General features: G+C 38.8%; 1 long non-coding RNA gene across 2 annotated transcripts in view; it reads right to left on the bottom strand.

Moving 5' to 3' along the window:
• Positions 1 to 6,203: 6,203 nt before the first annotated feature.
• The window catches only part of LOC120249021, a 65,816-nt gene continuing 45,400 nt past the window's right edge, over positions 6,204 to 26,619 (bottom strand). The window contains exon 3 of one of the 2 annotated variants that reach the window (XR_005532743.1): positions 6,204 to 6,250. This is a non-coding gene — a long non-coding RNA (uncharacterized LOC120249021). Of the gene's footprint in view, positions 6,251 to 17,776; positions 17,919 to 26,619 lie in introns of those variants that run through there. The other variant, XR_005532742.1, reaches the window with a different exon arrangement.

Genomic DNA, 26,619 nt, shown 5'->3' with positions numbered 1-26,619 from the left:
AATGTGAAGAACTCCGAAGCCAAATGTCCTGAGTGCCCCTGTAAGCAGAGCAAATGAGCACATACTGTGTTCATGTGGGAAAGGACGTATGGCTATACAAATGGAGTAATAAACAGTTTAAGAAAATATATGTGGCCTAAATTTAGTATCAAGGTGATGGGAAAAATGACTTATGCCAATTTGTGATGGCCCTGTTGCAAATGCGATGACAAAGCCAGCCAGTAAACTGTGGTCACAACATATTGCAGACGCATCAACGGAGATGGCCCAAGTGCCGGGTATTTAAGTAAGATAAATCATCTGTGAAGAAGGAGAAGGTCAAATGTGATATCCTCTCTTTCTTTATTTGAATAAAATGGAAACATTACAGTTCCTTCCAAGAAAAGAAATATCAGCACATAAAACAATGCAGTCTGCTCCTTACCCAGCCAACTCTGACTACATTCCACCTGAGCGGTGCCTTGGTCTTTCTTGTTTTCATCCGAGTACAATTTGGCTACTTTGTAGCAAATGGGAATTCTTATTCTGACTTCACACCATTTAGTCATGCTTGGTACTTGATCCTTTATCTTATGCCCCAATGGCATAGAAGATTGGTTTTCTCAAATGTCAAATAGAAAAGCATGCGTGCACATCTCTCTCTCTCTCTCTCTCTCTCTCTCTCTCTCAAATATTTTTACTGATCCACTTTTGTTAACATTAAGGTGGTTGCTTACTTGATGTCAGTAGGCATCCTTCATTTATTGATGTCTGTGGAGTGCCTTACACGTTTGTATCTCTCTAAGTTTGTTCACTTGATGCTGTGTAGGTTATAAGCAGGAAGAGAGCAGAGGACCCTGTAGTCTTGTTGAGAGATGGCCTTTCAGTTTACACATGGCTATGTTTCTTTGAAGTTTGATCTGTGATTATTTTTTTTTTACAATTTGGTTTAGTATTTATTTATTCATTCATATTGATACTTGTATTCATATTGATACTTGTATTCATTCATATTGATACTTATGCGCCCCATAAGTTGGCTATTTTAAGAGTACAGTTAACCCCCAGATATAAGGCAGACCTGGAGAGTAGACCAGAAAAGAAAGGCAACTTATGATTTGGGTAACATTTAAGGAAAAATGGACCTTCACCAGTAATAAATTAAGAAGCTGGCCCTGGGGCGCCTGGGTGGCTTAGTCGGTTAAGCGTCCGACTTTTGCTTAGGTCATGATCTCACGGTTTGAGGGTTCGACCCCGCGTCGGGCTCTGTGCTGGCTTCCAGCTCAGAGCCTTGAGCCTGTTTCAGTCTGTGACTCCCTCTCTCTCTGACCCTCCCCTGCTTATGCTGTCTCTTTCTCTCTCTCTCTCCTAGAAATAAATAAAAAACATTAAAAAAAAAAAGAAGCTGGCCCTACATCTTTTTAATTTCATGAATGAAAGGAATATTTTATTTTACCAAATATATCAACTCCTGATGTAAAAAAAAAAATATGCTAATACCAAATGCCAAATTCCAGGAATCATTACTTTTATTTGTAAGATTTAGAGAGCAGCCTGTATGCCTAGATGATACCAGAGCTTCAGAGGATTTCAGAGACCATGTACTCAGTGATTTTTAAGAAAAGCTTGCTCTCCGTGTCCTTCGGCAAAGGTTCCCTAACATCTCTGGTGTGATATCAAGAGACACAGGTGGACCTGGGGCCACACCCCTGCTCTTCCTCCTCCCTCCCTGTCAGCTCTGGATTACAGTTGAGCAGTTTGAAAACCTCCCCATTTCAGAGTGGGTATAGTGAGGCTTGCACACCTGGAAGTGATTGATTTACCCAAAGACACATGACTAAACAGCTGGTTAAAGGTAGAAAAAGGGTTCCCATGGCCCCTGACAATTAGACAAATGCTATTACCAGTTTTGAGTAACCTGAATTTTATCTGGCATCTCAATAAAGATTATTCTTTCATAGGATCACTTGGGGATGTACAGCTACTTGTACGTTCATGTATGTCTACCATGGCTCCTTGACTTAAGTGTTCTATAGAAAAACCTGTTTTAGGTTAATGTGGTCATTACCTACTATTGCTGTTGCAAAGTGCTTGTTTTCTTCCTCCCTCTGAATCTAAATTAATATGCAACTGACTTGATGGCTTCAGATTATTATACCTACTGCTGTCATTTCTTCCCTTATACACATCTTTCCCTTTGAGCCTTGAGTGGTTTAGTTCAGTTGAATTTAAGCCTCAAGACTATGGATTGGTAATCTCTTTCAAGGATCATCCTTTGACCATTAGGTTCCAGCTACCCCTGCGCACACCCACTCCTTTGTGTACCTTTATCCTAATACATGTGACTTTATGTGATAAATTCTAGTTTGTTGTCTTCCTCAATTAAACAGAGTGCTTCCTGAGGCTAGGAAACACACCTTTTTATTCATAGCACTAAGGATAATACCCGATACGAAGTAGATACTTAATAAAGTTTGCTTAATGAATAATTTGATACATTGATAAAGATACGCCTGTAATCTTGTCAAGAAGACAAAAGGCATGAATAAATTTTCTCTTTTTTGTTTGGTTTCTCTTTCTGCAAGGCAAGTCAGGGCAAGTTTACCCTCTAACTATGAGTGGGCAAGTAGCTGCCTTCGGTGACAATCTCCCCAAACCCTGGACTTCTTAGGATGTTTCAGACAATGAGAAAAGGCTTCAAGATGAAAAATTATATATTAAAACAATCTACTAATCATACATATTAACACAGCTATAGCAAACTCTGAAAGCTATTTATTTCTAAATAAGCATTCAGAAATAGACTTTGGACATGGCATGGTATCTCTGTTCTTGCTGCCATTAAGAATGAAACAAACCAAAAAACCCTTTTATACTAAATTTCAGCAAACCTTGCAGCCGATTTCTATCCCTTTAGTTTTCATATACATGAACAATGTGGCATGATTACTGGCCAGCAACAGAGGCAGCAATTTTATAAATCTTCTGTCATAGTGGCTGCGAGGGACAGAGTTCTGTTTTCACTGTTGTGAGTTCTCTTTCCCGACTTCACCTCTGCAGTGGGTGGTTTGCTTTCTCAGCTCCCAAGTGAACACAGAAATATATGTAGCGTCACTAAATGTTATGTGGGTTCATATTTCTCCAAATCTCAGAAACCCTGCTAAGAAATTATTTATTTTTTCTTACACTGTCATGGCTTATACCTTCCCTAAGACTGTCTTTAATGAGAGAAGTTGACCACACTTCGTTATTTGTAGAGATGTACCGATGCCTGTGTTTTGGGCTGAGGTGGCTGTTGAATCCTCCTGTTTGGTTTGGGGGAGGGGGTGACCAAGTCTCATAAACAAGAGTCAGATCAAATTGTTAATAACCGGATTGTGTGTACAACATTAATTAAGGATCTGTTACTGACCTCCAGTTTCTCTGCCTGTTTTCCTTCTGTTGATACCATTGCGATATGGTTTAAATTTTTATTCTAAAAGGAAACATCTACTCTTGCTTGGTGTGTGTCTGAACAGCCTATGGGGAGGAGGTTTTCTTATTTTGGTTTTGGTTTTAGTTCTGTACTTCTTATAGGTCACTGTCAATGTGGCAGATGTACTCTGTTGTTGAATGATCAAATAGTAGGGCTTCATATTCAGTATCTTTTACAGAAACAATAAACATCAGTAATAATTAATATTTAGAGCACTCACTGGTCAGGTAGTGTTGGAAAAAATTTTACGTGTATTAACTATTAGATGCTCTCGACTGTATGAGGCCAGTGTTGTTATTTCCGATGGAGCCACTTGGGCACAAAGAGATGAGGTACCTTGCTCAGTGTTACAGAGTCAGGAGGTGGCAACCAGGACAGAAGCCTGTCAGTCTGGCTCCCTGTGTCAGGCTCTGCTCCATGATGGTGTGCTGCCCATGGGTGGAATGAGATGGGTGCTAAGCTGGCGCTGTTGGTACTGTTTTGAAACCTGCTCATCTCAGAAACTAGGAGAGCAGCATTGTGCTAACGGGCTCAGTCAGCAGTCTTCTTGGTGTGGAATCTCCTTTGACCTGACCTTATGCCTGTGATGGGTGGCTTCTGAGTTTTCTGATGTCTCTTACTGGATGAGGGGGAAGATGGAAGAGTCATCCCCCCCCCCCAATCTGCTGTTTTCATATATGATCCCCATTTCCATTTTGCTTGTAGGCGTAAGGTTTTGGAACTCAAATGGTAGGTGATGATGGTAAGATTTTCCTGCCAAAAATGAGGTATGCAAGCAAGATGAAATAGTTGTGTTTGGCATGGAAAGTGTCTTTAAAGCGAGCTTCATGGAATACATTACCTAGGATTTACTTCCATCTTCACTATTTTTCTGCTACTCCTTTGAGCTTCAACGTAATAATCGGTAAGTGGAGATAATAACACCTACCTTGTAAAGGTTGTAGAGAGGATTAAACGATCGAATATTTTTTTAAAAAGTTTATTTATTTTGTGAAAGAAAGAATTGAGCAGGGGAGGAGCAGAGAGAGAAGGAGAGAGAGCATCCCAAGCAGGCTCCTCACTGTCAACACAGAGCCCATCATGGGTCCTGATCTCACCAAGCGTGAGATCAATGCCTGAGCCGAAATCAGGAGTTGGACGTTTAACCTTTATATTCCTCAAGACTACAACTGAGCCTTCTAGGTGTCCCCAAATGATAGAATATTTTGTAAAAGGACATCTGTAGGGTCTGAAACATTTTGGGGGACTAATGAATGTATTTTTCCTTTTCCTTTCCTTAAGGGGTTTCTGAAAAAAAAAGGGAGTTTTAGAGATCTTCAAGAAGGTTAAAAAAAGCAATGCTTAGGTTCTCCCCTTAGGTTCTCTGGAAGTCTTTTATTCAGGGCTACTTTTATTTTATAGTTGTATAAACGTATTAAACACTGGCATGTTAGACTATAAGATGGTTAGATGGTATATTAGATGCAGTTCATCAATATCGCCAGGGCTCACAAGCTGTTAGGGAAAATCCTCACCTACAGAGGCTCCTTTTATCTGTTCTTTTTCAACTTATTTCCCTGGTGAATCATTAAAATGGATCCTCTTTCCATTATAGGTTGTCTTCTAAGTGAGGGATGTTTTAGTAATCATTGTTACAGTTCAGTTCATCCTAACTGTTTGGGATTTCATTGATGATTTCATGTTTCTAAATCCTGAAATTTTAGAGTAGGTTTTTGAAAGCAGTTGTAGCTTGGTTTTAAAGAAAGGAGAAAATGGTCAATTTGATGACCCCAGATCAGCAGAGGTGAATAGAGTCTGATAGAGATTGATATTTTTTTCCTTTTGCCAAGCAGATCACTTTGCTCCTAATTAGAACATTAGACTCTGCTTAATTGCATTCTGACCAAAGACTTTGGGGGTCCATGTACGCAAGTCACCGTATGTTGCGTTTGAATTAATACATTTGAGAAAGCAATTTCCTTAACAGTGCTAATATTGATGGAGCAGAAAAGACACAGACTTGAGTATACTTTTTATTTCCTTATTTTACTGTCAAACTTCTCTTCTCAAATTGATTTTGTATGCAACAATATTCATTTAATTTATTATCTGTGTATAAGACCTCATTGTACCATGTTGTCTGTAGAGCAGAGTTCACAATAAGGGAAATCTATCTTGGATCTCATTCCAATGAGTGTTGTTTTTTTTTTTTAATCCTGATGTATCACAAAGGGTTTATTATACTATGCTGACTTCCACAGCCGAGAGTCCCAGATTCATCCTCATGGCAAGGCTTTAAACATGAGGTTTGAACCCCATAAAGGTCTTGTACAGTGAGCAACCCCTTCAACTGACAGTGCCTTCTCACGAATGTTCACTCATCTCCACCTAGACATGGGCAGGCCATTCTCAAGCAGGTCACTTCTAAACTTCTAACTAGATTTCAATATACGGTAATACAGAGTGAGCAGAAGTCACTGAAGATGCTGTTTGGCCCTTGGCTAAATTGACAAAATGATGAATTTCCTTTAAGCTGAATTCAGGCTAGACACCAGGAGGCAGTTCATTCCAGCATTATTCTCGCTATTTGTATTTTGGTTCATTACCAACACTCCTCTTAGTATTTACATTTGTACCATGTTGTGCTTAGTTTATATTAACTGTCTTAGAACTTGAACATTGGACAAATATTTGTTAATACTTAATGTGTGCAAAGCAATATGAGATATGTTTCTTTGGGTTTTAAAGAGAACTCACCTTGCAGTTTTGGACTGAAGGGGCTTCCAGGGAAATAGACAAATCTTGTTTGCACATTAACTGTAACATAAGGTAAAAGGACACGTGTCAGAAAGGGGATGCATGGGAGTTCTGAGGATTAACTGTTGTCTTATAGTCACTCTTATTTGCCTCTCTCTGAAAATAAATCAAAGACTATAAAAATTCCACAACTGTTGGAAAAATGATGACTGTGGAACAGTACACACGAGAATTGGTGAGGCTGGAAAAGTTGCATCCATGTTTTCATGAAGTGAATATTTATTGTCTGCCTTTTCAGTGTCAGGCACCGAGGGCAGATATGTTGTACCTATCCCAAGAAGTTCACAGACTAGGAATAAAGGAGTGTCTCTATATTTCACAAATATTTGCTGAATGAATGAACTTACTACATTTTATTCCTTTAGGGGAATCCTAGGTAAATTGTACTACCTAAAAGAAGGCACTCATGGAGTCTGAGGTTTGGGATGGGACCCAAGCCAATGCATTAGTGGGTCTCCTTTTCCTTTGCTTTTTTAAAAACACAAATATATTTTTACCTATCCTTAATAATTTGCATTTTGTTGGTTTTTATACCACATTTCTGGATCTTCAAGATGACTTTTAACATATACCAACCAACATATTAAATATCTTTTCTAACTATGGGACATATCACATATTTTTTTTTTTTTTTTACAAATAGTTTATTGTCAAATTAGTTTCCACATAACACTCAGTGCTCATCCCCACAAGTGTCCTCCTCCATGCCCGTCCCCCCCTCCCCCCCACATCCATCAGTCCTCAGTTTTTGTCAGCATTCAAGAGTCTCTCATGGTTTGCCTCTCTCCCTTTCCCCCACCATTTCCCCCCTTCTTCTCCCCCTTGTTCCTCAGTTAAGTTCCTCCTAATCCTCCTATACGTGCAAACATATGATATTTGTCCTTCTCTGCCTGACTTATTTCGCTCAGCATAACACCCTCAAGGTCCATCCATGTTGCTACACATGGCCAGATTTCATTGTTTCTCATTGCCATGTAGTATTCCATGGTACAGATAAACCACATCTTCTTGATCCATTCATCTGTTGATGGACTCTTAGGCTCTTTCCATGTTTTAGCTATTGTGGAGAGTGCTGCTATGAACATTGGGGTTCATGTGCTCCTATGCCTCAGCATTTCTGTATCCCTTGGGTAAATTCCTAGCAGTGCTATTGCTGGGTCATAAGGGAGTTCTATTGTTAGTTTCCTGAGGAACCTCCACACTGTTTTCCAGAGGGGCTGTACCCGTTTACATTCCCACCAACAGTGTAGGAGGGTGCCCATTTCTCCACATCCTCGCCAGCATCTAGAGTTCTCTGATTTGCTCATTTTAGCCACTCTGACTGGCGTGAGGTGGTATCTCAGTGTGGTTTTGATTTGTATTTCCCTGATGAGGAGGGATGCTGAGCATCGTTTCATGTGTCTGTTGGCCATCTGGATGTCCTCTTTGGTGAAGTGTCTGTTCATATCTTCTGCCCATTTCTTCTCTGAGTTGTTTGTTTTTCGGGCGACATATCACATATTCTACAGAGCCAAAAACAGAGCTTCTGTTTCCCCACCTTGACATTTGCCCGCTAATTAACACACTTTCATTCATTCAACAGATATTTATTGAGCAAAAAACCATAATCATTGTCATTGTCACAGCATTAGGATGAGCCATGCAAGGTGCTGGACATTAGTCACACAATGATGAATGAAAGCCCCTCAGGGAGTTTACTGTCTACAAAATAGAGTGAATGTGTAGTAGTTCAATCGGCGAAGAATCTTTGTAACCACTCTACTACTCAACATGAATGTCTTCCTCAAATTGGTCCCATCTTCTCCTGCCAGTGTTTTCCTTAGGCTACTTCTTGGAATAAACTCTCTGTTTTCGTCTTATACATTTGCGGGAGACCACATGTGTTATCAGTCCAACAAGTCTGGTCCCCGTCCATGAATTTCATTAACATGTGACACTATGTTAAGTTGCTCATCACTCACTGATTTCCACTGTCTTTGTTTGTGAACCTCTCTTATTTCCCTATAAGTTCATGCTCTCCTTTCAAACACAAATGAGGCCTTTCACATCTTTGTATCAACCTATACCATTGAGTATAATTTCCTATTCAGTGAGAGTGACTAGACCTTTTCTGTACTAAAATAAGAAAGATATTTGGTAAGAGTAAATAAAGGCTTTACATTCCTTGGGAACTGGTTAGCATCAGGGAGACATGAACGTGACTTCAAGCTTCCTAAATACTTTGAAACTTCCAGGAGTGCTTTTGTTTTGTTTTAAATTTATTTTTTGTTTTATTTTATTTTATTTTTTTTGAGCTTCCCCTTGTAGACAGTTTTAACATTGGATACACTGGAGAACATAAATATACTCAATTATAAATGAGATTTGGGGCATCTGCCTAGTAATTCATGAAATTGTCAGATCTGAATAATGAAATGTAAGATAGTTCTCATCTATTTGTATACTCTGATTTCTAGCATTCTGGGAGATAACCCTTCAGATTCCTAAACACTGGTTAGGCCTTTCAAGGGTTCAAAGATACGTAACTGGATGACTATTCTAAAATCACAAAAGGTTTTCTGGAATGCATAATAATGTTTTTTTTCCTCTTGAAGGGAAAGTCACATGGCTGGCCAACATTTTCACTCCCTAAGGATCCATGGAACTATGATAGATTAGCCTCATCAGTCACCCAGGTTCATATCCCTGTGAATCAGGTAATGTTGATCACAGAGCAAATGTACTTCCTTTAGAAATCCCAGGGCAGAGTCTTCCAGTGTGATTAATATGTAAACCTTTCCTTTTAAAACAGGATCCATAGAGATGGAAGGGAGGGAATTGATGGCAGTGTGAGGGCCCATTTCATGCCAGGCAGGCATAGAGCTGTGTACGTCACATATATCATCACATTTAGCCAACAGGTCTGCATGCTGTAGCTAATACACACTGAATTGAGAAGAGCTAAGCCACTTGCCAAGATCACATAGTTAGTAAGCGACAGAAACTGGATTCACATGCAGGGTTTCGATCCTTAAACTGGCCCTCAGTCCTCTACAGCACAGTGAATTTATTTATGTGAATGTATTTATGAAAATGTCGAGGTATCATGAGGAGATACCTGTATCTGAAGCTTCTCTGATAAAACTCTGTTACTCTTGGTCAACTTCATGTCCACTAGATAGGCATTACGTAGTATTTTGTCTCTTTGTCTTATTTCTTCTGAGAAAATCACAGTAGACCTCTTTTTCTTCCTAAAATTTCATCCCTAAGGGGAAATATAGTGCCTCAAAAGGGTCTTGTCCTATCTTTGACATTTCCATCACAGGATGACAGTGGGATATTTGTTCTTTCACACCTACCTGTGCTTTTACAGATGTTTTCCTGAAGTGCAGGAATGTGAATTCCCTGTTTAGGAACACTTTGCTTTTCCCCCACAAATAATGTGGTAGTTATGTCATCTATTGCTAATGTACTTCTGTCAATTTTCTTTTGAACTTCTTGTTTGAGAAACCTAGCAGAGGGACATTTTGGTTGAATGTGTTTTCAAAAAGATGAGAAAATAATAAAGAATAATGATGCTGAGATAACCTAATAGAAAAGTGAGTACAGAATTGTTCCAAAATTTCTGTTCTCCCTGTATGACTTTTGTTTCCCTAACAGGTGTTTTATTAGACTTATTTCCCCACATCCATTGAACTCCGCTTTTCCCCTGCTGATCACTTTTCCTTACCTTTCCCTTCTGCCCACGGTTAATGGAAAACCAGAGCGGGGCAGAAATTAAAGCAGGAGAAAGATTTTATTCACTATGATCACAATAGGGAAGTAGAGACCTCAGTATAAATCTGGACTCCATTCTGAATACATGGCCATATTGGGGATTTACAGCCAAGGAGCGAGGTGACAGTCGGTGGGTGGAAACTTATTGAGAGGACACATCGGGTTAAGAGAGTTTCTGGTTACACAGATCCGACAGGGTTCTAGCTTAAAGCAGGGAGGGGGACCAGATTTCAAGAGTGGGGGTTGGTGAAGAATTTGATCAGATGTTAAAGACGTGGAGCTCTCTTTGAACTGACTTATAGCAAGGTTATTGCTACAACTGGGTAATGCAGGCCCGACATGAATGGACACAAAGGTCGAGGCTTAGAGGGTGTAGGGGAGCCTGACTAAAGTCTGGCCAAGCAGGGTGTCTTATCACTACTGTCTTGCCTTCTGGCCCCTCTTGCCTCCCTTCTCAGCCAGGACTCACAGGGATGTATTTCGTTGTTTCTTCTCAATTGTTTCTGGACTAATATCCAGGCTTAAGTTCCCTGGTTACCTCCCTCTCTTCCCTGACAATCCATCTTCCTCGCAGCTTCGTGACCAAAGGTTTTTAAAGAGAGCGTGCACCTTTTGTCACCTATTTTACTGTTACCTGCTCTCTTTTTCACCACCTATGCCTGTTCAGTTCAACAGAAGCTGCTTTATCAGGGACCCACATGCAACTCCTAGTCACAAAATCAGATCATCACTTATTATTTTCCATTGGATTTGCCGTTGCAGACACCCCTTCCCCTCCCCAGCCTGTAGGCACTCTACCAAACTTGGTTGTGGTATTGTCCACACTACAGGATATGTGAGTAGAAATGGAATGTTTCAAAAATGGAGTGATTCAGAGAGAGGTAGGCCAGACCATGCTGGGTCAGTTTCTGAGAATGAGTAAACTTGGTGCTTTATCACTTATTATGTTGACAAAGGAGAGGAAAGGAAACACCAAAATCTTTAGTCCAAACTGCTAATTAATAGATAGATTACTCTTTTTAACTTGTTAAAGGATTTTAGTCAATGTGTGTGACACTGCCTTGAGAGCAGCCCTACACTCAGAGTGTCTGCCTTTGGGAAGGTGGTTGCCATTGTTCAGTGTTATTAAGAGTAAAAATTGGACACCATTTCTTAAAAGGATTATGTGAGTATTCTGGATGCCTCCTTGGCGAAAGCCATCTTACCTTGAACTATTTGAAATTAATTTAAAAATGTTTTCAATTGTATCCTCTCTATTTGGATATAACCAGAAGTGTCAACTTTGGAAATGTATTGAATGACAAATACTTTGTTATTAATATTGTTTCATTTGAAAAGCAAATTGCAAAATTGCAAAGAGAAGGCCCATATTAACCGAAATAAAGATATCAGATGCATTTTGGTACTCAGCCAAGTACTATGAAGCTATGAAACAGAAAGCAACAAGCTGCACTAACATCGATTTCATTTCATTATTATTATAGCTCCTAGGTCCATCATAATCGTGTTCTTCTTTTCCAGCAGAGTGTGCGATGCACTTTTTTTTTTTTTTTTTTTGTGAAGGCTGTTATTTTTATAATGGTGCAGTCCACATCAAATGATTTACTGCCACTTCTGAAACTCATCCACAAACCATTGGTCTAATTAACATAGAAAATATTGAAGACACTTGGTAACTGAATAGCTATAATGGTGTCTTAAATTATAAATTACTTTTTACAATTTGCTTTATTACAGATGGTTTATACATAACTGTCAGAGAATTTAACATCCACAATGGCACAAGGTGAGAAATATCCTCACACAGAGGGCTCGAGCAGTGACAGAAGGCATGGTTGATAATCTGTTGTGCATTCTACTATTAAAAAATGGTTCTCTAAGGTCACCTGAACTTTATTGGGTTCTTGTTTTATCTTTCAGCAAATGAAGATGCCACTTATCTTTAATCTGACCTTTTATAGCATGACCTTAGCTCTTTAAAGTCAGAAGGAATCTGGGCATTTTAACTTTAGCTTCATTGCAAATTTTTTTCCCTTGGCCATTTCCCCTATGATAGGTGGTTATGTGTCTAAATTTGGGCTGTATACCCATGTGCTTAATTCTTTCTCCAGATCAATACTTAGAAATGGAAATAACATTTCCTCCTCCTCCCCGCTAAACTGTGCCTAGGAAAGCAAAGTATTCAGCTAGCTAGCTTTCAGGGTTATTCATGAGCAAGACGTGGATAGCTGTGTTGTGGCAGGGAGATAAATAAATAGATCAGAGTGAATCCCAATTTGTTCACAAAGGAAAGAACATTGGATGAGAGGGAGCTTTGATAAACAGTCAAAGGCATTCCCAAGTTTTCTTTGTGGTAAAGGCTCAAAATACATATTATAATGATTAATTTTAAGTTCTATAAATGCTATAACAATGACAGGGTGCAGTTCAAAGTCAAAGATGTGTATGGTGATGTTTTTAACTGTAAAACTCATAATGCTGAAGCATAGTAAGGGACATTTTGAATAGAGCACTCTTGTGCAGTAAAATAGTTGTGGGGAGCAGAATTAGATCAAGAAAAGATTGTATGGTGGGCATTTATCATGAAAATACAAATCATTGCTCTGAATGATTGCTGTGAATCAGCTTTGAAACATGTTAGATGTGTCATTTAACCAGGCAGCATATGCCTGTTGTTTTTTTATCATGAAAAACAATTGCCATATGTTCCATAGTTACTGAATTGTGACTAGCAGGTGTGTGGCACAATAATAATAATGATGACAATAATATCTTCAGCTTTGACCCTTTCTCCATAAGTTAGGGCAAAGAGGAAAAGAAAACATCAATGATTATTCTGTGTAGTTGAGTAAAGCAAAAGCCTGGGCTAGGTAATTTAAAAGAGATCATTTTATTCAATAGCCAGAGTTATCCTTTTTTTTTTTCTGTCATTCACATAATTGTCTCAGAGTTCCATTTTGCTCCACCTACATTAACCAAATGAGATTTCAGCTCACTTTAAAATTTTTTTTTTTTAATTTATTTCTGAGAGAGAGAGACAGCATGAGCACGGGGAGGGTCGGAGAGAGGGAGACACAGAATCTGAAACAGGCTCCAGGCTCTGAGCTGTCAGCACAGAGCCCGACGTGGGGCTCGAACCCACTAACTGTGAGATCATGACCTGAGCCGAAGTCGGACGCTTAACCGACTGACCTACCCAGGTGCCCCTCAGTTCACTTTAATGGTTCTGTTCCTGTGTATTGATGACGGGGTCCTGAAAAAGTTTCAAAAATGCTTTCACTTATTTTATTGCTTGACCTCCCCATAACAACTGTTTTGAGTTGGTAGGATAGAAACATTGTTTCCTGTTTTCTGTTTAAAACACTGAGAGGCAGAGGGGTGAAGTGACTTTCCACTCTACAGAAAGAAGAATCTCTTGACTTTTTCTCTGATAATCCTAGAACCTTAATGATATTAAAATGATCATTTTTAATGTAAAAATATTTTTAATGTTTATTTATTGTGAGGGAGGCAGAGAGAGAGAGAAAGAGAGAGAGAGAGAGAGAGAGAGAGAGAGAGAGATCGATCATGAGTAGAGTAGTAGCAGAGAGAAGACAGAGAATCCCAAGCATGCTCCATGCTGTCAGCACAGAGCCTGAAACTGGGCTCCAACTTGCAAATCTTGAGATCATGATCTGAGTTGAAACCTAGAGTCAGATGCTTAAGCAACTGAGCCACCCAGGTGCCCTGACCATTCTAATATAGTGTTACATTTGTATCATTGTCAATTATTACTATGTTGGAAAATATATTGTGACTGGAGATCAAGGGGAGGAAGAGAAAGACACAGATTAACTAAATAATGGTTGTGCTACCAAAAGAACACACAGAATCATGGCCATCAGAGTCTAGAACATTCCTTTCCTCCTTAGCTCGGTACCTCAATGCTGTGTGGATTACAGTGCTCATGTGGAAAGAAGACTAGTGCTATCCTATTCATTTAAAATAAAAAGTTGTTGGTATGATACAGATGGGTTTGCATAATTAATATCATGTTCTCTTCCTGCCAACAAGGGAATACATATACTTTTCTAGTGGAGACAGTGGTCAAGATTGATAACCAGCTTTTTAAAAAAAATTTTATTGTTTATTGTTGATAGAGAGGGACACAGTGTGAGTGTGGGAGGGTCAGAGAGAGAGACACACACAGAACGTGAAGCAGGCTCCAGGTTCTGAGCTGTCAGCACAGAGCCTGATGCAGGGCTCAAACTCACGGACTGTGAGTTGATGATCTGAGCTGAAGTCGGACACTTAATTGACTGAGCCACCCAAGTGCCCCATATAACCAGCTTTTTTAATGATACAAAAAAGTTTTCCCTAGTTAGAACCTACACTAACTGTATATGGTTTAAAAAAATTAAAGTTGAAGAGCAAAAATCCAAATAATGAAATAACAGAATTCTTTTCTAATTCTCTCGGGAATTGTTGCCTCCCACATGGCAACCTTTGCAACTGTGCAACCACTGCAGTGCAGTCGGTGACGATCGGAGTTTTCTATGAATATGAGGATATGATGTTAGACAGGAGGCACAGGCAAGGCCTGGGTTTAAGAGAAACCTCAAATGAGACATTTGAGACCCAGAGCCTTCTTGCCTTCCTCTTCACTTGATGGATCAAAGCTTTTTCCAAATCATCTTTGTAAAAAAGTCCTATACCCATGTTGAGTCTGCAAGGAGTACATCACCTCATCTACTACTTCTTCTTCTGCTATTAATGGGGTAATCATTTCAGGTGATAGATTTTACCAGAAGAGTCTGACGATTGACCCTGCCATTTGAAGAAGAAAAATCCAGTACCTTTTGTTTTGTAAGGATGTGAGAGCCAGGATGACAGCAGTCAGTTATCAGACTTGGCATTTCTGAAGCTGAGTAGAGCCCACATGATCACCATAATGTCATGCTGGAATTGTGTTTCAGTTCGTGATTAAGTTTAGAATGTAAACAACCTTAATATGGTGCTTTAGAGGGATAGAAATCTTTGGAAATGTTTAGTTTTTGAAATATAGGTTTAATGTTTTTTCTTTTTAATTTAATGTTTGTTTATTTTTGGGAGAGAGACACAGACAGAAAGACAAAGAAACAGAGACAGAGTGTGAGCACGGGAGGAGCAGAGAGAGAGGGAGATACAGAATCCAAAGCAGGCTCCAGGCTCTGAGCTGCTAACACAGAGCCCAGTGCCGACCTTGAACTCACAAACTGAGATCATGACCTGAGCTGAAGTCAGACACTTAACTGACTGAGCCACCCAGGCACCCTAATATATAGATTTCAGAACGCAAACATATGTTCTAATTTACAACAGATAGAAACATTAGCCATAAGCTGTCACTTTGTGTAAAGAGAAAAGTTGTGAGAGGGGTAAGGAAATGTTTTAAATTGTATATCCATTTATTTTTAGGCCAGATAAAATCTCCCAAGGTTTCTTTTAAACTGCAAAATACTTGTAAAACTTCGGTTTGATAATTATTGCAAAGAAAGGGAAGATATGAAAATATTCGTTCTGATAATGTAGTGGGTGACATTCTGTATGGCCTCATACTAGATGGTGGCAGATTCTCTAACATTCAGCCTTAGGTTTTGATATTTGTACTTTTTCTTGTAAACTATTTGTTTAGAGGCAAAAGTCATTGGTTTTGAACTTAAGTTGATTTAGGGAACTAAATGATATACCTAAACACATGCGTTAGCCCTACCATGACTTTTTAATGACTTTTCCGTTTAATTTGGTTTTGGGAATTGATTTGCCCTTTAAGAATAATATCAGCATTTAGAGTAATTTTACTTGCTTTTTGTCTGCACAGTAACTGATTTTTCTCCCTAAGAGAATGACTGTACAAAATGTGAAAACTGCTGTGTGTCAGCTAGAAATGGCAACTCTGATAACAAGAATGAGTGAATGCGGTCCTGAGCTGAGACTGAAAGAAAGAGTCCACCGAAAGTCAACTTTGTCATCTAGATTTGCAGGTGCTGTTGGGGTATAGGGAATGATCTATTGCCTTCCACATTCTGCTGAGCTCTGTTGGCTATAAAGTTGCCTATTATTTCTGCAGGGTTGTTCCTTGGCTCCTTTGTTCTTGCCTTCATATCTCCTTCCATGTGGTCAGTATCAGCTCCGGCCATAGGGGTTTGGGTAGAAGTGGAGTTGAAGGGTTTAAAAGTGGGACTCCAGAGTTCATTGGTCTCTCTCATCTTTTCATTGGTTCTTATTCTATCAATCTGCTCATAAGCACATTCATCCCACTCAGTGTCTTTGGTCCGTCCAACCACAGTGATGATACTGAAATATGTGCTCAGATTAATAACTTGAAGCATATAAATGAGCTTTCAGACTTCTTAGGAACTTAAAGTGGTGAACGTTCTCATGGCTATAGCATTAATTTTTTTGAAGATGTTGGCAGGTGTCTGTCCCTGACTCCAGTTGTTCATCTTTAAAATAGAACCACAGTTCTTCAAAGTTTCTGTGAAAATAGCAGTAAAGTTTTATTTTATTTTATTATTTTATATTTTATTGGTGTCTCAATTTTTCATTTAATGATAAAAAACATTTATATAAGCCCGAAGTAAAATCTTTCAAGATCGTATACTCAGAGGAGGCTCCAATGAATTCCTGCCCACTTCCCCTCCCTCCATAGATTACCTTTTTTTTTTTTTAGTATAGTTTATTGTCAAGTTGGTTTCCATATAACACCCAGTGCTCATTCCCACAAGTGCCCTCCTCCATGCCCATCACGCATTTTCCCCTCTCCCCCACACCCCATCAACCCTCAATTTGTTCTTCGTATTTAAGAGTCTCTTATGGTTTGTCTCCCTTCCTCTCCTTAACTATTTTTCCCCTTCCCCTCCCCTATGGTCCTCTGTTAAGTTTCTCCTGTTCCACAGATGAGTGAAAACATATGGTATCTGACTTATTTCACTCAGCATAATACCCTTGAGTTCCACCCACATTCCTGCAAATGGCCAGATTTCATTCTTTCTCATTGCCATGTAGTATTCCATTATATATATAAACCACATCTTCTTGATCCACTTGTCAGTTGATGGACATTTAGGCCCTTTCCATGATTTGGCTATTGTTGAGAGTGCTGCTATGAACACTAGGGTACATGTGCCCCTATGCATCCGCACCCCTGTATCCCTTGGGTAAGTTCCTAGCAGTGCATCCACTCTGGAGAATAGTGTCAAGGTTCCTTGAAAAGCAGTAAGTTTTATAGGGAGAAGGAGAATGATCATAATCATCTAAATTATTGTTTTCATTATTTTTTAATTTTTTTCAATGTTTATTTTTGAGACAGAGACAGAGCATGAGCAGAGGAAAGGCAGAGAGAGAGAGGGAGATATAGAATCCAGAGCAGACTTCAGAGCCTGATGCAGGGCTTGAACTCACGGAGCGTGAGATCATGACCTGAGCTGAAGTTGGTTGCTCATCCAATTGAGCCACCCAGGCATCCCCTAAAATTGTTGTTTTTAATGTCACTTGCCACAATATGTATCTAATTGCGTGCCATGGCTGCCACCAGCCCTGACCTTTGAGCATCGCTGCATCTGTGTCCTAGTGTTAATGATAGACGTGTCATGGCTTCAGATCCTTCAGATGCATCAGGCTGGCAAAGGTTAGATCCAAGAGGGATAAGAAACACCTGTGGGTTTATCAGCTGGGCTAAACTGCTTGAATCCAGCTACATGCATCTACTGGCACTATTTGGAAAATAAAAAAATCCCCCTTTACCTCCTTACATAGTGCATCAGGTCTTAGAAAGCCCTTCCAACTCCCCTGAAGCCTGAAACCTCCTCCAGAGTTCCTGACCGCAGATGAGAGGAGTTTGAGGGGAGATGTCGCCCATCTGTAGGGATTGTGCAGACTCCGTCATTGCTGTCTGAGTTAAAAAATAAAGGAAATGATTTATTAAAGGTTAGGCAGCAAGAGAGTGCCAAAGCCAGAAAACAGATCTTTACTGATGTTTTTGCTATTAAAAGCTCTTTGAGGAGGAAGGGTAGGGATACTACTTGTTGGCTTTCATTGGTCCATTTGGGCAAAGAAAGAGAAGCAGAGAATAAGGACTGATTAGGAGCCTAAATGCTACTTATTTTCCCATGTAACAGTGGAAGTTGAAAATGCTCTCATAATATGCTATAAATGCAGGTTTATTGGAGAATTTATTTTGTATATTTTATGAATATAGTGTAATTTCTTATGTAATGGTAGTACAATTCTTGGCTCTTGTTCTGTGTGAGAGCTAAAACGATCTGATGTTGATGTTATCAAGATGGGAGCAAACTTCATAAAATATAGCAGTATCTATGCATACATAGGAGAGTAGCTTTTAAAATATTAGTTCATTCCATTTTTCAACTTGTAATGTGAAGTGATTTTTTAAAGTATAGTAGAAGTGAATTTTTATGTTTCATTTGCAGTTATTGAATTGTGTAGGTAATGCATTTTTGGTGGGTACAGTTCCTAAACTTAGAAAAGCAGTTTTTCAGTGACACGGTAGTTTTTACCTTTTTGTTTTTATTACGTAACAATCTTAAGATGTCAGGTTTTGGGTGTCTACTTTAAACTTGTTTGGTTGAATTGACATTTAAATTCAGTCCCATCCCAGTGTTATATGAATGGACCTAGTCTTCTAACACTTCTTTTCTTCTTGTTCATTGGAGACTAGCACAGAGAACACCATCACTTAATAAGAAAGACGTTTCCTACTTTGTTTCCTTTTATCCAACTCAGAACTGCCTGCGGGAAAATATTGCTTTCTTTTTGAATGTGGTAAGCCAAAAAATGGAAAATGTACACATGAACATTTGTGCCTCTGTCCTATTAACCTTGAGAAGAGAGGGCAAGAATGTGTGAATAATATTGTTAGATATTTAAATACACTTATTAAGTTGGTTTAAGGGTTTCACCTAACAGGTAACTTAATTTATATATTTCAAAACTGTTTGAATTTTTTTTCTCCAAAATGTATTCATCTTTCTGAAATCCTTTTTGAGATTTACATTATTCTAGTTTCAATTTTGGTCATTTTTGTGTCTGCCAGTCATGAGTGGTTTAATCTATGATAAGTTTATCCTATAAAACCACATGATACAAGATGAGCCCTTTAGTATAATTCCTTTGTACTTTTTGGAAACTTAAACTATAAGCAGTAATTCACATCCTGAATTAGGAATGTTCAGATATTACCAAGTATTAGATTGTCAGAAAAATATTCATTGGAATAATTTTGTAAATTTTATATATATTATAGAATATTTCATATTAAAAATACATTCTATATTTTTATAAAAACAAATTAGAAGCTGAAACAGGTAAATTTTGCTGGTTTCAGATCACTTAGGGGAATGACTTTTGTTTCTAATTCCTAGCTTAATAAGTATATTTGACTTCAATAGGAGGATAAATTCAAATTTTCAGTTTTAAACTAAGGCTTTAGGCAAGTTAGGGAATTGAGAAATCCAGATTTGTATCTGATAGCTATCTATCAAAATACATATGTCACTGAGTGTGTATTATAAAAAATAATTTCACCAATTGTATTGGACCAACTGCTCTTGAACTCTTTAAGTGCATTGGTTGAAGGTATAGCCTGGAATGATGGTTGGCTTGTGGTCTCTTCCTTTCAGGGTCGAGATGACAGTGTGCTGAATGGTGATTCAGCCAGCCAGTTCTACATGGCTCTGAGCAGTTGTAAACCACCATCCTGGAAACATGTGCACAGAGTTTTGAGCTAGGCCTTAGACACTGATGGTAGGAGATCTGGAATTTAGAACCAGGAACCCCTAAGGCACCTGGTTTTATATCAGGGGTCAGTAAATAGGCATGAAGTCATCAGCTCAGGGAAATTCTCTAGGGAAACGACTAATGGAAATGGTAGTCCAACCTTCTCAGATATTTATTTTTACCGTTACAGACCAATCATGAGTTTGACTGGATAAAACAAGTAAGCCCAACTGTGATTGTATGTTAATTCACCCATTCTTCTCCATTCAGAGGATCTATGCCAAACACAAGACCTGCATTCGCCAGTGAATTGACAGTCTTATTGCCCCACACAAGCGTGTAATCAGGCCAGTCTGTGTACACTCCTTGTGACCTTGTCATTATGCTTTGGTCTTTATTCTCTTTCAAATTTATTCCTCTTTCTTTATCATCCTGAAGCTATAGCTCTTTTAGTAACCTCACCTTCCACTAACACCCGCTAATCTTAAGTGATCTCTTACCATGCACTGTCCTTTACCTTACTGAGTCCTCACATTAATTCCATGACATAAGTGTTATTAGCATCGTTGACATTTTATACATAAGGGAACCAAGGTTTAGAGGGATTATGTTCCTTGCTGAAGGTCACACTGCTAATTACCAGTAAAGACAGGAGTCAACTAAGCCCTGGGTGATTTTGTGGTCTGTACTTAGCTGTGATGCATGCGTGACACCTCTAAAATGGGTATTAGTTCATAGGTATTTTTGAGTCTTGAAAGAGGGCAAGGGAAACTCCTGTGAAATGAGCTAAAACTTGAGTTTTTAGTATTATGTGGTGATTGTGGTGAAGCAGTTATCAACTCCTGTTACATGAGCTGAAAGTGATGGGAACAAATATGCACCTTTGATGATAAGGCTGTGATGGAGGTCTCATTAATGTTGGGTCAGCCTTAGATGTTTAACCTTATCCTGAAGGCTTATGCTGCTTGTGAAGTCTGCATCTGACACTCTAATCTCTTCCCAGCAGATACAGGTGTCCTTCTCTGCCCAACATCAAAGCAAGCCGAGGCGGATAGTTCCCGGAGAACATTGTGTCTCTGTAGACTCACTGACTTTATAGACATTAGTTTTTACCCCTGCCACTGGTGCCCGTACATGAGCTTCTGTCTTGGTGCAACCACATAGGTATCTATTTCTAGATTTGGAGCTGTCCCAAACAGACTTGAAGTTCACCACCAGCATGACACTCTCTGAACTGGGGAATAAGAGTGGATCATACATTGACATATATTCTGTCCAACTTACTTCATATTAGGACCTCATTCTTTAAATAATCCTTGGTTAAAGAGAGGCTTTGTTATCTACTCCATAGTCTCTATGGAAAGAGAAGTCTGGTCTACATTAATTGCCTGTTTTGTTTTTGTCTTTCTGGTATTATTTCTGCTCTGCATTAGATTTGAATTTTAGATTAGGTGCATGGGAAGAATCTACCTGAAGATCTCTGATTTTCAGCCAGTTTGAAACATAAATCTAAAAGCTAAAGTGTTCATTAAAGGACAGGTATCTTAAACCCTCATAGGGTGTTACCCAAATCCCATGAAGGTAGCACTGAAATCTAAATACCTTTAAGGATGAACGGAACATGTGAGTCTACTGGAAAACAGTATGATTCAAAGTGCAAGGAGTGACTTTATTGGATTCATAGTACCTTTGGGAATTTTCAAATTAGGATAAGTGTCCAGGAATCACTAGTTAGCAGTAATACGATCAAGAAAAATAACCAGAGAGTTTCAGTATTTTGCTGCCACAAATTAGTAAGAAAACAATGTGTGACAAAATAATTTAAGATTCCAGGAATTCTGTTGTTTTGAGCTGAGGGCAAGGAGACAAAATTTTTTTTAAGTTGTAGAAAAAAGCGGGGTATTATATTGTGGTTACTGGTTTTTCCTTAGTTTCTAAGAACAAAGGAGGATGTTTTAGAAAGAAAACTGAGGCCTGTTTGCAGAGGCAAGATAAGAGGACAGAAGGGTTGGGAAGATCATGGTGAAGTGAAAATATTAGAATTTAGTCGGTTGGTAAATTGAGGATAATTATATTCAGGGACAGTGTAAAGTAATTAGGGGGTAAGGAGCCCAATTATGAGATAGTCTTGATAATATAGATGGCTCAATAAAATACAACAATAGAAAGATAAAAATAGAATACTTTTATATAAATTCTGGAGGAGTTTAAAAATGAGTGTTTAAGATAAAAACTTAGAAGGAAAGTCACTAAAATTTGATGAGGTATGTTTTGAAGGAAATAAAAGCCTCATTTTCTGTACTGAGTTAAGAAATATCTCTTTCTCTGATTTAACACCATTTTATAAGTGCTGCTGGATTTTAGAATTCTGACTGTCGAGAAGGGGTTTTGGGAAAAAGCAAAAATTCTATAAAACCAATCATTTAGCTGTGGTTGGATTGTTCCTTTTATTTTACTTTGTTTCCTAAAGGCCATTTTTGGAGTTATTTGAAAGAGAAGCTTGAAGGTTAAAATGTTTTTCTGGTTAAAGTTAGTGATTTGTTTGTTGGAAACCTTTGTTAAGGGTTGTCAGGCCTTTTTCTAAGAATTTTAGATGCCCCTGCTGTGCAAAGGGCTGCTTGAGTCCGTTCCTACAGAAACAGTGTTCGGCTCAGTGGTTAAATTCTACATCTCCTGTGCGATGCCCAGTACTGACAGGAGATGAAAATTAAAGTCCATTCTCTGGGTGGGATGATCGTTTGGGAGTTAAGACTCAAAAAAGGAGTGCTTCTTTGACTTCCTTGTGTTCTCAGCTCCAGGCTCACATTTTTCGTTCATGAAGAACGCAAAAAAAAAAAAAAATCCCCGTGCATTTTTTTGGCAAGTTCAAGGGCATGGTAGATATAGAAGGGCTTGGACTCAATCCCAGCCCTGGTGCTTCGTTCTGTGGAGGTAGAAAGAAAGCATTTCGTAAAATGGGGTGTCCTGCTATTGTCCAGTATTCCCAGGAAATAACTCCCAGCAAGGAGCATATTGCATTGAACTTTGCTCAGTGCTTCCTGATTTCAGGGCTTCTCATTTCCTGTGAGCATGTCACTCTACTGTATGACATTCTCCTAGGAGGGTAAGAAAGGTGTCAAGAGTCAGCCGTGAACTGTCAGCGTTTTCTTTATTCTTGAAACTTCCACTAAGAAATTGTGATTCTTACTTAAAAAACAGAATAAAACAAATGAAAACCTTACAATAAAAGCAAAACCACTAAACAAACACTCTTAACTCTTAAGAACTTCTCCCCTTTCCACGCACATCCAGTTCCTTAAAACAAAAACAAAAATCAAAAACAGGGAATTAATTTGATTGTATTCCTATTGGCTCTGGATACACTATGATTAATTCTTTTTCCTCTGTGAAAAATGAGTTGCTTTTACTCTGGGAAACTATGGCAGAAAAGAGTCTATTCAAGAGGAAGAGGAAGGTGAATTCAAAAGGCTAATGATGTTTTTTTTTACCTGATCCTGTTTTATGCATTGTTAACTGAGGACAACATTTGTCCGGTCATTGACGATTAAGGCCACCGTTAAGGACGCATTGAACATCAAGCAGATGTCCTTGCTCTCCCTGGATGGCAGATCAAGATTGAAGCATGTTTAAAAATGGCCCTGTGCACAGGGCATAATGTCCACCATTGTGGGCTCTCATTCAGTAGCTCTGAGCACTTACATTTGCAGAAATTCTTGAATACAGTGGGAATGGGGAATGAGCTTTTTAATTACATGCCTGTTGTTTTCTATCACCAGGAACTAAATTAATGGAAAATTAATTCACAAGGTTACTTACACATTTCCCTATTTACGAGAGGACTCTTTCCCATAACCTTTTCATTTATGTCCTTTCAGCATTTTTTCTCCTCGGTGCTGAAATACCCTCTCTCTTATTTAAATGACATTGGCAACATTCAGTAGACCTAGCGCCCTGTGGAAGTCTGACAATTACTTCCTTATGGCTGCTTTGTTTCAAAACTAAGTCCAGAATAAATAAGAATTTTTCATGTCTCAGTCATTTTTCCTGGTGACATCTGTTAGTTTTCAACATTGCCCAGAAAAAGCAGTATTATTACTATCTTATATTACTGCGGGATATAGGAAAACACCAACCATTATATGTTCTTTTAGGGGAGACATGAAATAAATGGCTATCGAGGACTCTCTTAATAAGCTCTTTCTATCTGCACCTGAAAAGTCAACTATTAAGAAAGAAGATGGCAGAGGTGGGGAATGCATAGTGGATCAGCTCAATTTACTCAGTCTTCTACTCTTGTTCACTATAAGGGTAATAATGCAGAGACTGGAAAACAATGTTCATCTTACTAAACACCAGTTAATATGAAAGCATTTTGAAAACAATGCTGCAGAAACACTGGATGATAATAATAAAGTTAACACTTCTCATTGGTTGTGCATTTTCACATGTGTGAATGTGTTTAAGCAAGGCCATTCGTTGGTCTGTAAACCAAAGCCAGATCTTTGAGTTCTCCTGCTTTCCTGTCCCCAGGTACAGGTATGTGTACTTTTATATAAACATCGCATATGTAATTTTGAATTTTCAGAACTGATCACGAAAGAATAGGTTTTCAAATTTTTGTTTTTTACTTTTCAGGACCAGAGACTTCAGGCTTAAGATTTTACATCAGGTTTAGCAAAGAGTGCAGCTGCAGTTAACCTCAATTATACACTGTAAATATTTAGACTAGAGGCAGGAAAGTAGTTTGGGGAGCTTTAAGAATGGTATAGAAAGGATTCTTTTTGTATAGACATTTAGTTGGGGTTTATGGATTGGCATTTCACTGATAGAAGGAAAAGTTAAAATCAGGATGAGAAAAAGGAGAGAAATCAGAGGGGATTTCAATAGAAAGAGAAGCTGAGAAGGACCTCAAGAATGCTTACATTTCTTTTGTGACATGTAGGCATGACTGTCCACAGAAGACCAGCATGTACACATACATGCATACTATTACCGCTTGGCAGCGAAAGTGTGGGGACAGGATGGTGTTAAATTTGTGAAGGTGTTGATTAGAAAAGTAGTCCAGTGAGTCCAGGAGATTGTGTGTTTCAAAACAGGCTCAATGTAGCACAGTATTACTGAAGTCCTGTTCGTTTTTTTTTTTTTTTTCTGAGTTTATTTACTTTTGAGAGAGTTAGCGAGAAAGAGGGAAGGAGCAGAGAGAGAGAGACAGAGGATCCCAGGCAGGCTTCATGCTCTCAGTGCTGAACCTGACACGGGGCTCCATCTCATGAATCTGAATGGAAATCAAGAGTCGGATGTTTAATAGACTGAGCCACCCAGGTGCCTCTATTGAAGCAGCTTTCAAGCAGGTTTAAAACAATAGGATGGTCTACATATGTTAAGATGATCATTTCCATTTAAAATTACATTCTTTAAATAAGAGTTTTGTTCTTTTGTTAAGGCAGAGGGAATTTGCTTTGTATTTTACTGCCACTTACAGGTGCTCTTTGAACCATTAAAGTGTGATTTCCTTTTGGAGTTCTTGATAAACATATAAAGCTTTTTCATTGGATCATTAGGCTGAAAGGGACATTGGATGGTCATATTGTTTAATTGAATCATGCCTGTGTTTTTGGCACAAATATCATTTTATGAAAGAAACACGAGATTTCTCATGATCTTTCACAGTTCTACAAATCCAGGTGAGCAAATGAGTCCTTAGAGTCTGGTTGGGGGATTTAAGTGGCTTGATATTTGTTCAGCAAAGACATGTAACAAATAAGAGACCTAATCAATTGGCATGTTCTTTCTTTATGTTAATGCTGATGTTTAATGTGATGGGTGAACTAGATTTTATCTACATGCCTTGACTTTTGAGAAATCAGGAGATTAGAGACACAGTGTTTCATAGCAGAAATGTCATTGATTTTTCTAAAGTGTCTCCCCTGTTTCAGCACAAAAGTGACTCACTGGAGGAACAAAGAGGGAAATCCTTTGTGATGAATCAGATGTCACTCTGAGTCAGGGTTCCTTAAACTTTTGTGTCTCTTTAAGACCATTGTTGCCCTTCTAAATCAATACCAAGCAAACAATAATCAAAAATCAACACACATAAAAGTGACAGGGAGTCCCAGAGTTATAGTTGTCATTTTCATGGTTCCCAGCACCTTTTTCCAGGACAACAAAGAGCTTAGCCAGTGGCCACGTAAGTGATGCCCCTGAGGGGTGAAATGGAATTGGAAACTCTGCTCTCCCCTGCCCCGTTTTTGGAGAGCCTAATGCTTGGGGAGAACTCCTGTCTCTGGGAATCCAGTGTTGGAAGCCCTATACCCCTTCCCTGCTGTTTCTTTAGGTGATGAAATGTACAAAAGCAACACTGTTGCCAAAAGACATGTCTGGAGTCTCTTTGCCTCAGCCTGGGCATCTGTGTTCTCAGAATTGAGTCCATTCACATTTTCTTCTTCAAGAAGTACTACCTTTATCTAGATTGGAGAGATCGGCTCTCGGGAGAAGTAGCACTCTTAAGAAGGAAATCATATGTCCTCCTCTAATAAACAGGGGCCACTTCATAATGCATTTTTTTTTTTTACCATCATGAACACTTTTAAGATCTAGACTGTTGCCTTGTACTTAAGAGCTGAGAAACCTTCTTGATGAATTACTGAGGCTTAAGCACAGCAAAACACAGGTCATCCTTGTCACCTCAAAGCGAGGTGATGTCAGAATGCCCCTTGTGGGCTTTCCTCCTTTCCCTTTGTACCACGATCTTGTTGCCAGAGTAGGGGCCTTTGTAGGAGGAGTTTTAGCAAGAACCAGAGATTGATATCCCCTGATTTCTGGATTGTGTTTGTGCAACTTCTAATCTTTCCTATGAC

The sequence above is a fragment of the Hyaena hyaena genome, unplaced genomic scaffold (assembly GCF_003009895.1).
Source record: "Hyaena hyaena isolate Hyena2069 unplaced genomic scaffold, ASM300989v1 scaffold_620, whole genome shotgun sequence".
NCBI lineage: Eukaryota > Metazoa > Chordata > Mammalia > Carnivora > Hyaenidae > Hyaena > Hyaena hyaena.
The sequence above is the reverse complement of the archived record's forward strand: the minus strand, read 5'-3'. Positions and strand labels throughout refer to the sequence as shown.